Source organism: Scardinius erythrophthalmus (assembly GCF_964197995.2).
Source record: "Scardinius erythrophthalmus genome assembly, chromosome: 1".
Classification (NCBI taxonomy): domain Eukaryota; kingdom Metazoa; phylum Chordata; class Actinopteri; order Cypriniformes; family Leuciscidae; genus Scardinius; species Scardinius erythrophthalmus.
This window is the reverse complement of record NC_138221.1, coordinates 22,870,539-22,886,029: the sequence shown is the minus strand read 5'-3', so window position 1 is coordinate 22,886,029 and position 15,491 is coordinate 22,870,539.

Genomic DNA, 15,491 nt, shown 5'->3' with positions numbered 1-15,491 from the left:
TTACTAGTCACATGTCTCCATTGACTTCCATTCATTTTTAATTACAGAACTCTACAATAGAATTTTTACATGTAAACAAATTGCAGAGCTGTTATTGAATTAGAGAACCCTGCAATCACATTCTTACTACCCTAGTGAAAAAAGTACACATTATTGTATTTCAAATATAGCCTTTTTCAATAGTACATTGCAAATATACTAACAAATTATTTTGCTAACATTAAATATATAAAAAGTATATTAGCAGCTTTTACCTGTTTTTGTAACAACCACGGAATGAAGAAGACAAAGGTCAGGCGAAGATACAAAATAGCAAAGGTTTATTAATAAAGAAAGACACGAAACAGTGAGCGTGTGCTCAAACAATAACCAGCAAAAGACAAGTGAAGACCAGGAACTTAAATACACACACAGATGAACACAAGACAGGTGATGCAGATGATGATAACAGGAACTCAGGTGAAGGAGGTTAAGATAATGATGATGAACAGCAGGTGCAGGTGATGAAGGAGGATTCTGGGAATTGTAGTGAAGACGGTGCATGTGACAGGTTTCACAATACTTTTAACAAACTTTTAAACAATTTTACTTTAGTGTATTTTCTAAAAACATATTTTAGAAAAATATAAGCTACTAAAATAAGAATAAAATTATGTTTTTTTTTTTTAAGTGTATTTATTTGCACTTTCCTTACAAATATATCTTAGGTATATTCTGTGTAAGTGTGTGCTGGAAATGATCATTGTAATAATGCATTGAAAGTCTACTTTCAAAATACATTATAGTATAAAATAGTACAGTGTACAAAGCACTAAGTATAGTATACGCTAAGTAATATTTGTTTATTAATGTGCATTTGTTATTATAGACAAAGTGTGCAATTTGTAGTATTTGGAATAAGCCAAAGGTATCACTGAACATATATTTTTTTACTCAAATATAATACACATATGGTACTTTGCTTGTATGTTTCGAAGACACCCATAATGAATTTGTAATGTATTTGTTACTCAAATAAAGTAATTTAATATCATGTAATTAGTCCCTATGCAGGAATTTACTTAAAGTATACTAGGTATACTTTAAGTTGTTCAAACACAAAAGTACACTATACACTTAAAGTTATGCTTTACTACAATTTAATTACAACTAAAACATACTTAGTACAAAATTAGTTGTTTGAAAATAGCACACTTCAAGTTAACTAATCAACACACTTGAAGTATACTGATAAATATTCTGGCAGCAAGTATACTTTATGTTCCCAGTTCTAAGGGCCGTTCACACCAAAAACCATGACTATAAGGATAACTAGGGGAGAGCGGGGCACAACCTTACGCTTTTTGACTTTCTCAGTTTGTGTAAATCTACTTATGGTTCAGAGAATTATTTTTTTCCCACATTAATTTCCCACATGTCTAGTACAATTATGTGTTTTTGTTTTATTAATACAGTATATACTTTTTTCTTGATATACTCCGAAAGAATGGAAGTGAAATGTGACAACATGCCCCATAGGTGGGGTACATTGTAACATAACATATGGCAGCTTAAAATGTTATCTGATCTAATAAAAAAATAAATAATAATACAAAACAAACTAAAATATTTTCTAAATAAAATACAATTAAAAAACTTTTTCATATAACATAATGACAATTTTTAATAATTAAATATAAACTCATTTTTGAGTTTTGACTACGAACACATGAAAACACAGATATACAACATAGTTCAAAACAAATAAATAATTAGTAATTTCTGAACATTGACACTCAGTCTTTATTCACCTTTTTCTCACGTTTTCTCGATAAAATTAACAAAAGTATAGAATATAATAGCATATTTCTAATAGGGGCACATTGTAACGCAGTGTTACAACATGCCCCAACCTGCACAACTGGGATTTAAACCCTGCTAGTGTCTTCTGCTAGTTAGTGAAGCATTAAAGAACTATCTCAACTGTTAAATAACATCTTGGAGATTAAAATAATATCAGATTTGTCTTATTTTAAATAAACACAAAAAATAGAGATGAAAAATTTACTTAACCCTTGGGCTGCATTATATATTTGACACCGTTGAGTGCGTTAAGGGACAAAAATGTCCACTCTAAACACTGCCATAAAACTATTATATATTATTATTATGACCGCCGCTAGCGTAGCTAGCGAAAGCGGTCATATAGGGATTGTCAAAGTTTTTTTTTTTTTTTTTTTTTTTTTGTCACCTTACTGAATTTTTCGTCAACGATACCAGGGACACTGAAGCACCGGGGAACATGAAATTTGGTGGGCATGTTGCCCCACTAGACTTCTAAGGAAAAATTTCGTTTGGTCCCCGGGGGCCACTCCCCCCCCCGCGCTGGGCCCCCCCAAACCCCAAAAAATGCAGTTTTTCCTAAATAACTACCTGAACCGTGGCACCGAGGATGAAGAAATTTTTATGGTATGTTGGTCTACTACACTTTTACGGAAAAATTTCGTTTGGTCCCCGGGGGCCACTTCCCCCCCCGCGCTGGGGCCCCTGTAAATTTTTCGTCAACGATACCAGGGACACCGAAGCACCGGGGAACATGAAATTTGGTGGGCATGTAGCCCCACTAGACTTCTAAGGAAAAATTTCATTTGGTCCCCGGGGGCCACTCCCCCCCCGCGCTGGGCCCCCCCAAACCCCAAAAAATGCAGTTTTTCCTAAATAACTACCTGAACCGTGGCACCGAGGATGAAGAAATTTTTATGGTATGTTGGTCTACTAGACTTTTACGGAAAAATTTCGTTTGGTCCCCGGGGGCCACTTCCCCCCCCCCCCCCGCGCTGGGGCCCCCGTAAATTTTTCGTCAACGATACCAGGGACACCGAAGCACCGGGGAACATGAAATTTGGTGGGCATGTAGCCCCACTAGACTTCTAAGGAAAAATTTCGTTTGGTCCCCGGGGGCCACTCCCCCCCCGCGCTGGGCCCCCCCAAACCCCAAAAAATGCAGTTTTTCCTAAATAACTACCTGAACCGTGGCACCGAGGATGAAGAAATTTTTATGGTATGTTGGTCTACTAGACTTTTACGGAAAAATTTCGTTTGGTCCCCGGGGGCCACTTCCCCCCCCCCCCCCGCGCTGGGGCCCCCGTAAATTTTTCGTCAACGATACCAGGGACACCGAAGCACCGGGGAACATGAAATTTGGTGGGCATGTAGCCCCACTACACTTCTACGGAAAAATTTCGTTTGGTCCCCGGGGGCCACTCCCCCCCCCGCGCTGGGCCCCCCCAAACCCCCAAAAAATGCAGTTTTTCCTAAATAACTACCTGAACCGTGGCACCGAGGATGAAGAAATTTTTATGGTATGTAGGGCCCACTCTTAAGGGCCCACATCAACCTAGCCCATAATCACTCATTTGTGATTTGCGCCCCTCCCATAAAAAATGAAAATGCAATATTATTCTGCTTTAATCGCCCCTATCTTCAGTGGAGATGTTCAGAACTGCACCATATTTCATGTGTATGATTAACTTGACATCCTCTGGGGGTATCCTCTGCTAAGTTTTGTAGAATTTCATCCATGGGGGGGGGGGGGGGTATAAAATCAATTCATTTATGTGCACATTTTGTGACTGTACACTCATCGGCCTGTAGATGGTGCTGTTGAGCGAAGGGTTGCTGGTTTAGGATGATACTGTCACACACACACATGCAGGAATACAAACAAACGCAAGCATGCACACACACTGACATCCACACGCACAGACACACACCCATACACACACATACAAATCCACATGCACAGACACACAAACACACACGCGCACACATACATACACGCACAGACACACACACACACACACAGCAAAAACTCCAGTGTTAAATTAACACTCCTGGGAGTGTATATGAGTCCACTCTCAAAAGTGTAAAGTGTTAAAATATGAGTGTTAAATGAACACTCAAGAGTGTTAAAGTTAATGAGATAATTAAGTGATTAATTTAGTGATGGTTGAGCATTATTGAAGACACCTGATGTTAACAAGCAGACTCACTGAAGGAGAAAATCACTAATTGTAAGCCACCGTTATGGTGATCAGTGTTTGCTTTAGTTGGGATCTAGACCATTATATATTTACTTTAGATTTTGCTTGTCTGCTGTTATTGATTTATAACAGTTAGATGAACAAAGAAAAATGAGATCGGATGGAGTTGGTTATGTTTTGACATAATCATGTTGTGATCCGTAAAACAAAACTTATTGAGATGGCTTAACTTGTTAATTACGGCAGCTCTGTGATTCTATATTATGATTTTCAGTATTTATCATATAATCCAAAAATATTTCATAACCATTGTTCTGATCAAAAGACTTTCAAATAAATTTATTTAAAACACAGACATCAATAATCAGCCTGTGAATCTCAACAATGGTGACAATAATAAAGCATGTTGCAGTGGCTGCCACCAATCACAACTCATTAATGGCTCCCATCATGCATTGCGGTATGAATAAATTATGATCTAAATTGTCTATGTAATTTACTTTTCCTAATTGAATATTCTGCTCTTCACCATTGTTGAGATGCATAGACTGAATCTTGACATCTGTGTGTGCCTAAAAGACTGATTTTTTTTAAAAAACAACTTTTAAGAAATCCTTTGTATTATATCTAAAATTCTGGATATTTATGCAGATTCACAGTTATGCTGTAACCAACAACATAAATCTAAGTCAGAAATAACGAACTTAATGAGTTCAGTGATCAAGTTCAAATGATGATTGTCATAATATAACCAACATCATCAGATCACTTTTTTTTTCTTTGTTCATCTGGCAGTTATAAGATATAACAGCCAAACAAAATCTAATGTAAACGTATAATGGTCTAGAGCCCAACTAAAGCAAACACCCATCAGCATAATGGTAACTTACAATTTGTGCTTTTCTCCTTCAGTGATTCTGCTTGTTAACATCAGGTGTCTTCAATAATGCTCAATCATCACTAAATTAATCACTTAATTATCTCATTAACTTTAACACTCTTGAGTGTTCATTTAACACTCATATTTTAACACTTTACACTTTTGAGAGTGGACTCATATACACTCCCAGGAGTGTTAATTTAACACTGGAGTTTTTGCTGTGCACACACACACACACACACACACACACACACACACACACACACACACACACACACACAGACAGACAGACATGCACATACTATTACTTTTTTTAGGTATATACATAAACACGCAATACAGCCAAATTACTCCACGTCATTTATTTTTGTGGAAAGCCAGTGCAGGCCTGAGCGGCGGTCATATTTTGTACCGCGATGCGGTACATCTAGTTTTTTTCCACTTTGACTGAGTTCAATATTTTAACCAGCATCAGTCCTCATCATACATACCACATATTTATTTAATTTCAGGATTTTAACCCTTTAAATTCCAGTTTTGGTGACGGTACCCTAATTTTTTATAAGAGGAAAAAACACAAAAATGTAATTATTTTCCATATAGTAAATGCAAATTGAAAACCTTGGCTTTGGATTATCACAGTCTTGAATATGTAAAAGATTAGCAGCAAAAAAAAATTTGGTGCATTTTTATTTTTTGTGCTATATCAGATTAAAATAAAAAAAACCCATTCAGTGCATTAAGGGACAAAAATGTCCACTCTAAACACTGCCATAAAACTATTATATATTATTATTTTTTTCCACTTTGACTGAGTTCAATATTTTAACCAGCATCAGTCCTCATCATACATACCACATATTTATTAAATTTCAGGATTTTAACCCTTTAAATTCCAGTTTTGGTGACGGTACCCTCAATTTTTAAAAAACCTCAATCTAAAATCTAATATAAAAAAAATCAAACCGAAAGAAAACAATGCCGTGAGAAGCGCTTTCTCTCTCTCGTGCGCGCGCGCGCTCTCTCTCTCACACACACACACACACACACACACACACACACACACACACACACTCTCACACACACACACACACACACACACACACACACACACACACACACATACACACACACACACTCACACACACACACACACACACACACACACACACACAGACAGAGGGAGAGAGAGAGTAAAACATGACTTTCAGGATATTGTGATTTTTGTCACTCGCCTAAACACCATGCATTACAGCCCTACACACACACACACACACACACACACACACACACACAGAGAGAGAGAGAGAGAGAGAGTAAAACATGACTTTCAGGATATTGTGATTTTTGTCACTCGCCTAAACACCATGCATTACGGCCCTACACACACACACACACACTCACACACACACATACACACACACACACACACACATACACATACACACACACACAGACAGAGGGAGAGAGAGAGTAAAACATGACTTTCAGGATATTGTGATTTTTGTCACTCGCCTAAACACCATGCATTACGGCCCTACACACACACACACACACAATTTTTGTCAACGCAGACACACATCGCTCTCAGACATCCACACATACTCAGAAACATAATTTTTAGATCTTTGAACCATTCAAATCCTTCATGCACAGTCAAGTGCCCCTATAGTGGAAACCAGGAAAATAGCGTGCATTTCCCCCTATAGGGAATACACATGTAGTGACGTCATCTGGTAAAATACACTATATAATGCAAATATAATGCCTTTGCTTCAAAATGAAAGAATGTTTCAACATAAATCATGATTTATGTATTAATGACGGCCCCGGCTTTAAATGACGTTTTAATGGGTGTCCCCATTGTCCCTTATGGTACTGAATGGTGCTATTTGTTCTACACCGTGTGTGTTATACATATTTTAATTTTTTTTTTCAAAATTTGTACATTTATGCAAAAAGTCACAACTGTGGCAAATTACATACCATTGGCATTAAAACAGCCAAAATGGTCAAAGAAATAAAAATGAAAAGGACAAAAATGTCCCTAATGCAGCCTAAGGGTTAAGTAAGAAATTTACTTTTGCTATGGTTTAATAAATGTCTATGGATATCTTCCAAAAAAAAAAAATTTGGCGGATTTTTTTTCTATATAGTGTTGATATGGCAACTAGTAAATAAACAAAGTTTCGTCATCCAAGCATGTGCGGAAGTATTTAAAACAAGCATGTTACAACTAACCCCGCGTTAGGTTGTGCCCCGCGCTCCCCTATATGATATCTATGGTGTAGAGCACATGCTGTTCCCTAAACCCTTATCACTCTCTATTTTTAAGAAGCACACCAGTGGGATCCGTGAAGGGAAATGTGAGCCGTGTGTCAACAGTCTCAGCCACAAAAGGAGATTCAAGGGTTCTTTATTATTTGTCACTACAGTACAATCCTCACAGTACAAGTTTCAAACTTCAATAACATCAGCATTTTTTTTATCATTTTTTATAACTGTACCCGAGCCCCCGCCATCATTTAAGCTGTCTTTGACTCTTTTCCCGCCCCAGTCTCTGAATACACAGCTTCTGCTCAGGTGTTCCTCATTTCCCAATCAGTATCGTTAATTGCCAAGACAATTTTCCAATACCTAGCCTATCATATAAAATAAACATTTTCAATATATCCAGTTACATTGAAAAAAAATCTTAAGTTAAATCACAAATGTACATATACTTACTATTTTAATACTTGCTTATTTAATTATCATTTATTGTTATTTATTTGAGGCACCACAGGTTAAAGGTCCCCTGAAATATATATGTTTAGCTATTAGTAGTATGAATAGGTTATAGCCTTAAGGTTATGAATAAGCTGGTGTGTTCCAAAACTATGACAAAATTTGCATTTAGGAAACATAAGCATTCACAACATACAGTCTCTCACTCATGTAACGGAAAGCAGATGATCAGGTCTGCCTTTTTGTTGATTAATCAAATCTAATCAACAAACAAAAGGTACTGATTAACCCCTCAAAACAAAACAACAGTGTTAGCAGATGCTCGGTCAGGTCCCCTGAGTTAATCTCATCAACTCAAGAAGATATTCACACTGAAAAAGAAGGACAAAGTTCGCCACGCGGTTCCACGTGTGCAAGACTCTGCATACACACACACAAAACACAGACTCCTTATCATGCCCGACCACTTGTGGTCAAAAGTACCTTTTTAAAATGTTTAAAATGTATTTCTTGCTGTGCTTATGATCCTTATACCCGAAATACGATATCTATAAGCTTTATTGATATGTAATCAGTTTAATATGCATGTAATCACGAGAAATCCTGTTTTTTTGTGTTGTTGACTAACAGAATTGTCATTTGCGGTATTGTTTTGTTCAGAAGAACACAACGGTGTTGAATATTTAGCACAGAATATTAGAGGATGCATTATTTGATTAATACCAGTTTTATAAATGTTTATGAACGAAGTTCATTCCGCCAGCATTAGTTAGAAGAGGCGTGTGCCTTTCCAAATGAAAGGACATGACCACAATACGTCCTCCCAGGCGATTGGGTCACGCACGCAAGGGGGCGTGACTTTAGCTCCTTCAAAACACAGCGGGCTCTCTCACCTCTCTCTCTCACCTCGCTCTCATCCTTCCTCCTCTTCTCCCGGCGCGACGCTTCCCCGAGGAACATCCCGGAAGGCCTCGGACAAACACATGTTCGAGTCGTAGCTGCTGTTCTTTGCAACTAAGTTATATCTTGCCTCTTCCTTCACGGAAGATGAAGACGAACTTTCTCGGTAACGTTACATTTCAGTGAGCCTTTTCAAGCTTCCCGCGACACCGGAAGACGCAGTCGAAACAGGACCTCGTCCGCGCTTTCAGCATCAACCAAACAGAGAACAGAATTGCAAGTATATTTATCTGATAAAAGCTGCTTTTCTGGGGTCCGGCTTTTAGGTTTCTGTATGTAACAATTACTAGCTTTTCCCTTCTCTCTATTTCTTTTTTTTTTTTTTTTCATTTCATGTTATCCTGATCACGTATTTTCTTGTTTGGTTAAATGGGTGTTTGTTTTATTGTTTGTATTTTTACGTATGTTGTATTTGTAGCTCAGATAATCTTTAGTTTTACATGTATTAAAATCCATATATCCTTTTAACTGTTTCTGTATTTGAAAGCCCACTTTTATAAAGTCAATGAGACGAAAAGATCTTGCTACACGCTCGATAGACTACAGTGAGTAGTTTTAATTAATAAACTCAGAAGGTTTGATGTCCGTGGCCAGGAGATCAAACTTTCGCGGAGTTTGTAAAGAGATACCCCTTTTTAACTGTGATGATCTCACCTTTATTCGCTGGACGAATAACGATTAGATCAGTTACAGAACAAGGTAATCTCTATACTTGATAAAATAAATGTACATGCGACTTATGAATTATGACCATGAGTCATAATTATTAATATTTCCAAAATTCCCTATATTCTTGAGCTAATTCAAATTAACCCAAAGTCGTATACGTTACATGTTTGGTGGAGAATGCGGGCAGTTTCAAACTTTATTTTGGTGGGCAAAATTCAGTTTCAGTGAATGTGTATTATTGGTATTAATATTTGTAACGTTACACGCGCGTTTTGAATTGTGAGGTAAGTCGCTATAAAGCGAACTCACTCAGCTGACGTTAGGCACAAAGCCAGCTCAGCTCTTCAAATTAACAGTTTCAAAAAATGTCTAAGCATTTTTAATCACTGTTAAGTGCTAAAACTGCAGTTCATGATATTACAGTGTCCCTGTAAAGACGAAGCAAAACTCTTTACAGTTAGTTCATGTAATATGATTTAAACCGACTAAATGAAGACGAAGGATCTCTTTTAGGACGAAGACGTAAACCTGATCTGAACAGTGCTTCAGTTTTCAGTCGTAATAGGCCTTATACGATACGTTAACGATAAGCTCCTGGTCAAAAATTGGCCTCGCGATCCAATTTTGTAAACCTACGCATTAAGTGCTATTTTGATTCATGTTTATGGGAGGTGAACAGAAGAATAATCCCTGTTCCTGTAATGAACAGAAGATAATACCTGTTCATAGCTGTAAGTAAACAGAAGAAAAAATTCCTGTTCACAGCTGAAATAAAACAGAAGTTTTAATTCCTGTTTTATTGTAAACCGTTTCATATATAATGTGTAATTGGAGACCAGTTTTATGAATTAGAACAGATGATAATCCCTGTTTTCATTCTAAACCGTCTCAATGTGTAATGTAAAATGTGTAATTCCTATTAGTCACGTGTTGTGAAACTCGCGTCATTTTCCGCATGCAACAGAGCGCAAAATGCTCGTGAGTCGTGATTCCACAGATAAAAAAGAAAAATCTGCTGAATCACGCCACTGACCAACACTAGAGGGCAGCCTCTAGGTGTGTGGCAGGTTTTCAAATCACGCGCCCTACACCGACGTCATCCTGCGTAAGCGTCGCTTCCCACTGACGTCAGCCTGCACGAGCACAATTACGCCCTCTGGTGGCGTTCTAAGATAATACCTGCTTTCAATTTCTTTTCCTCTCTCTGCATTCATTTTCTCTCTCAAATACTTAACTGCATTCAAAGCTTAGCTTATGCTGATATTATTTGGAGTTAGACATTTCCTTTTTCCCCTGTTTTTGACTGTCACACTTTAAGTGAAGTTCGAAAAAACAAAACTTTTTTTGAGTTAAAGCTTAGACAGTCTCAGTCTGCATTGGTGTCCCATTGCTACCCTCTTCGTTTGATTATTTTTATAAGCAATACTAATAACCTCAGGGTTATTGTAAGGATTATAGGAAGTCATTCTGAATTTCAGTTTGAATTATTTTTTAGTATTGATACTTCACGGTTATCATTCTAATTTTCTTTCCTTCCTTATTATTATTATTTTGGACATCTCCTTGCATGCTTAGTTGAACTTCAATCTAAACTAGTTTGAATTTGAATTTAAAATTTTGTTTACTCAACCAGGTAAACCACTGAGAGGACATAGGCCCCTCACCTTTGTGGCACAAACCCACTGCAGGGCCTATCCCTCTGCCTGCGTCTCAAGCCTGTGTTGTTTATTCAAATTTTATTTCATTGATAATTTTTTATTTTTTTTTTCTCCAGTCTCTCCAAGGGGGGGTAGGTTATTCTGATAAATCACCATCAGTTATCATAATTTCCCTTTTTGTTGTATCACTATTTTATTTTTATTTTTTAATTTTTTTTGTAAAGCCTTTACCTCTGACTCCTGCATACATATTTACTCAATTTGATGAAACCAGAAAGCCTTAATTTACATTAAGTCTAACCTCTTAATCCCTTATTGTGTATCTATTGGCAGGACTCAGTCAGTGTTTATAGGCTTAGGCCTCTTTATTTTTATTTTATAACACTCCCCGTGTTATTGTTTGTGACATTTCATTGCAGACCAATTCACTTCCTTGTGTTGTGTTTCCCTTTTCTTCCCTACCTCTAACTTTGCCTTTCTCAATTCTGTTGTGATTTGTTTCTCTCATTTCATTTAGAGACAGTACCTAAGAGAGACCCCAGGAAAAGCGAATAGAGTAACGATCAGAGCCGGCGTCATTAGACGACCCCCAGGCTACCGCCTGTCAAAATCTCTATTGTGGGTTTATCCATACCCACGAAATTGGCTCCGCTAACTGTCGGCATCAGTTAGCCCCGAAATTCTCATAGACGGCATAGCCCGTATGAGTATAGCTCATTTGACCCTAAAACAAACTTGCATTTTGTCTCTTTTTGTGTGTGCTGTGCTTCTCTCACCACAGTAAGCAGAGATGTCGAGCTCACCCAGTTCCACAGAAGACCTGGAGGACCGAGCACACACACAGAACCGTCTAGACCATCTACTCTTCCTGACCGAGGAAGAGGACGAGACGGACACGACGCTGCAACAGGAAGTTGAAAGACTTCAAAATGCCCTAGATGATCTTCATCGGCACACAGAACAAAGGCAGCAGTCGGAGGAACTCACCCGGAAGGAACTCAACGAACGGCTCCAACGGGCTGAAGCTCTCCTTGAGAGAGCAGAGACTAAAATCCATCAGCTCACTCAGCAGAGACACGAGCTCCAAGATGAACTTGACACTGTTCATGCAGAACTAAAACATGCTTACAGACTGCAGAGTGTCTGGAACGGAGAAACACACATCACAGAGTTTCTCCCGGTCAGCCAAACACCAAAAGCTGAGGGGGGCGGAGCTGTAAAGGGTCAGAATCCTCTCCAGACGGATTGGGCCCCCAGCAACAGCTCTCCTCCAATAAGCCTTGACAAGCTGGCCAGAAACATTCCTACGTTTGCCGGAGACCACAGTGTCCATTCGTACCTTCAAGACATTGACTTTCACCTGCAAACTGTCGCCAACGTGACAGCTTGGGACAAATTCTACCTGTTACGAATCACCGCAAGCAGAGAAGTGCGTAGTTTTCTGGACCGCCAACCACAGGCGGTCAAAGCAGATTACAAGCAACTGCGACAAGCTTTGATCCATGAATTCTCTGATCCAGAGGCAGACCAAGGGTTTATCGCGGCCTTTGACGTCAAGCAGGCCCGACTTGAACACCCACAGTCCTACTATGACCGACTCCGACAAACATTTTTCGGAGCAACCGACACCCCAGGTATGGAAGATGATGTGAATTTTAGAACTTTGTTTCTGCGGAATCTACATAGCAGCGTGAGTGGACATCTTGATGTGCTTGTCTGCCCACGAACAATGTCCACTCGAAAACTCAGAGACTTAGTCCACAAGGCTTACACCAAGCAAAGGGCTATAGATGAAAAGACTGTAAAAACACACACAATCTACTCCGTCTCTGAACACTGCTCAGAGCCAGACAGCAGGTGGCAGCACGACTGTGACGGTGCTCATCCAACGCGTCGGACCGAGCGCTCAGAAAGATTCTGGAACCAGCATCACCCGCCGTCCAGAACTCCAAGCCCTGACCGTCAAACCTGGAACCACTCTCTCCAGAACCCTGATGAGCCCGAGTCTTCTTACACAACAGATGAAGACAGTGCAGCCACGTCTGACACCGACACGGAAAATGAACACTGACACCTACTGCTTCAAGGTCATCTCACTCTGACCTGCAGCTGTGTAACCAGACCAATGTCTGCGCCACATACATACCACCATCACGATTGCAGTGACTACACAGCACGAACAAACTTTACCAACTACACTGCACGCCTCAGAGCCGCTTACGCCACCTCCGCTGTGTACAAAGAAAGGTCATGCGGGCCTCTGATGAACAGACCTTTCCTATGCCACCAATGACGCCTCATGTGTTGAACACCGCAGCACAAAAGCTACGCATGGCACATCAAAGCATGTGGCATAACAACCTCAGCGAAGCAACAAGACTGTCCTAACCAACCAAGGACATCCATCGCTGAAATTTTTCCTCCCTTTCTCTCTCTCTCCCTTTTCCTCTAACAGGATGCTGTGGTGGTTCGCGAGAAAGCAGCCACAATCGGACATCACCAGGTCCGACATCGCATTAAGAGAGAACACCCCCGACTCCTGATCACCAAGGCAGGACTCACACTCAGGAAGTCTAACACTGTGAGGGGCATCTCCACAGTCACCGACCACGCCCCGACATTCGTCTTAGCTTTCATCCTGCACCAGACTCAACAAGACGTGAGCATCCACAGCCAAGCTCACAAAGCCGTGTCTGGCGGTTTCCTACGAACCCTGAAAGGGGGGGGATCCCACACTATCGACCCCCCTCAACCTCATTTGAGCTGAGTCATCAGCCTAGCAACCACCTGCCATCTGACCATTGTTACCGTGATGAGTCAACTAGGCCCATACACGCCCTATCAACTCATCAAGGGGGGACTGTAACGGAAAGCAGATGATCAGGTCTGCCTTTTTGTTGATTAATCAAATCTAATCAACAAACAAAAGGTACTGATTAACCCCTCAAAACAAAACAACAGTGTTAGCAGATGCTCGGTCAGGTCCCCTGAGTTAATCTCATCAACTCAAGAAGATATTCACACTGAAAAAGAAGGACAAAGTTCGCCACGCGGTTCCACGTGTGCAAGACTCTGCATACACACACACAAAACACAGACTCCTTATCATGCCCGACCACTTGTGGTCAAAAGTACCTTTTTAAAATGTTTAAAATGTATTTCTTGCTGTGCTTATGATCCTTATACCCGAAATACGATATCTATAAGCTTTATTGATATGTAATCAGTTTAATATGCATGTAATCACGAGAAATCCTGTTTTTTTGTGTTGTTGACTAACAGAATTGTCATTTGCGGTATTGTTTTGTTCAGAAGAACACAACGGTGTTGAATATTTAGCACAGAATATTACAGGATGCATTATTTGATTAATACCAGTTTTATAAATGTTTATGAACGAAGTTTATTCCGCCAGCATTAGTTAGAAGAGGCGTGTGCCTTTCCAAATGAAAGGACATGACCACAATACGTCCTCCCAGGCGATTGGGTCACGCACGCCAGGGGGCGTGACTTTAGCTCCTTCAAAACACAGCGGGCTCTCTCACCTCTCTCTCTCACCTCGCTCTCCTCCTTCCTCCTCTTCTCCCGGCGCGACGCTTCCCCGAGGAACATCCCGGAAGGCCTCGGACAAACACATGTTCGAGTCGTAGCTGCTGTTCTTTGCAACTAAGTTATAGCTTGCCTCTTCCTTCACGGAAGATGAAGACGAACTTTCTCGGTAAGGTTACATTTCAGTGAGCCTTTTCAAGCTTCCCGCGACACCGGAAGACGCAGTCGAAACAGGACCTCGTCCACGCTTTCAGCATCAACCAAACAGAGAACAGACTTGCAAGTATATTTATCTGATAAAAGCTGCTTTTCTGGGGTCCGGCTTTTAGGTTTCTGTATGTAACAATTACTAGCTTTTCCCTTCTCTCTATTTCTTTTTTTTTTTTTTTCTTTCATTTCATGTTATCCTGATCACGTATTTTCTTGTTTGGTTAAATGGGTGTTTGTTTTATTGTTTGTATTTTTACGTACGTTGTATTTGTAGCTCAGATAATCTTTAGTTTTACATGTATTAAAATCCATATATCCTTTTAACTGTTTCTGTATTTGAAAGCCCACTTTTATAAAGTCAATGAGACGAAAAGATCTTGCTACACGCTCGATAGACTACAGTGAGTAGTTTTAATTAATAAACTCAGAAGGTTTGATGTCCGTGGCCAGGAGATCAAACTTTCGCGGAGTTTGTAAAGAGATACCCCTTTTTAACTGTGATGATCTCACCTTTATTCGCTGGATGAATAACGATTAGATCAGTTACAGAACAAGGTAATCTCTATACTTGATAAAATAAATGTACATGCGACTTATGAATTATGACCATGAGTCATAATTATTAATATTTCCAAAATTCCCTATATTCTTGAGCTAATTCAAATTAACCCAAAGTCGTATACGTTACACTCATCACTCACTCTTCTCATCAGATCTTCTGTCCAATCCAATGCTCTCTAGAATCTAAAGCTCCGCCCCCTAAGCTATAAACACCACCAGACCAAAGCGACGGTGACACGACACACAACAATATGT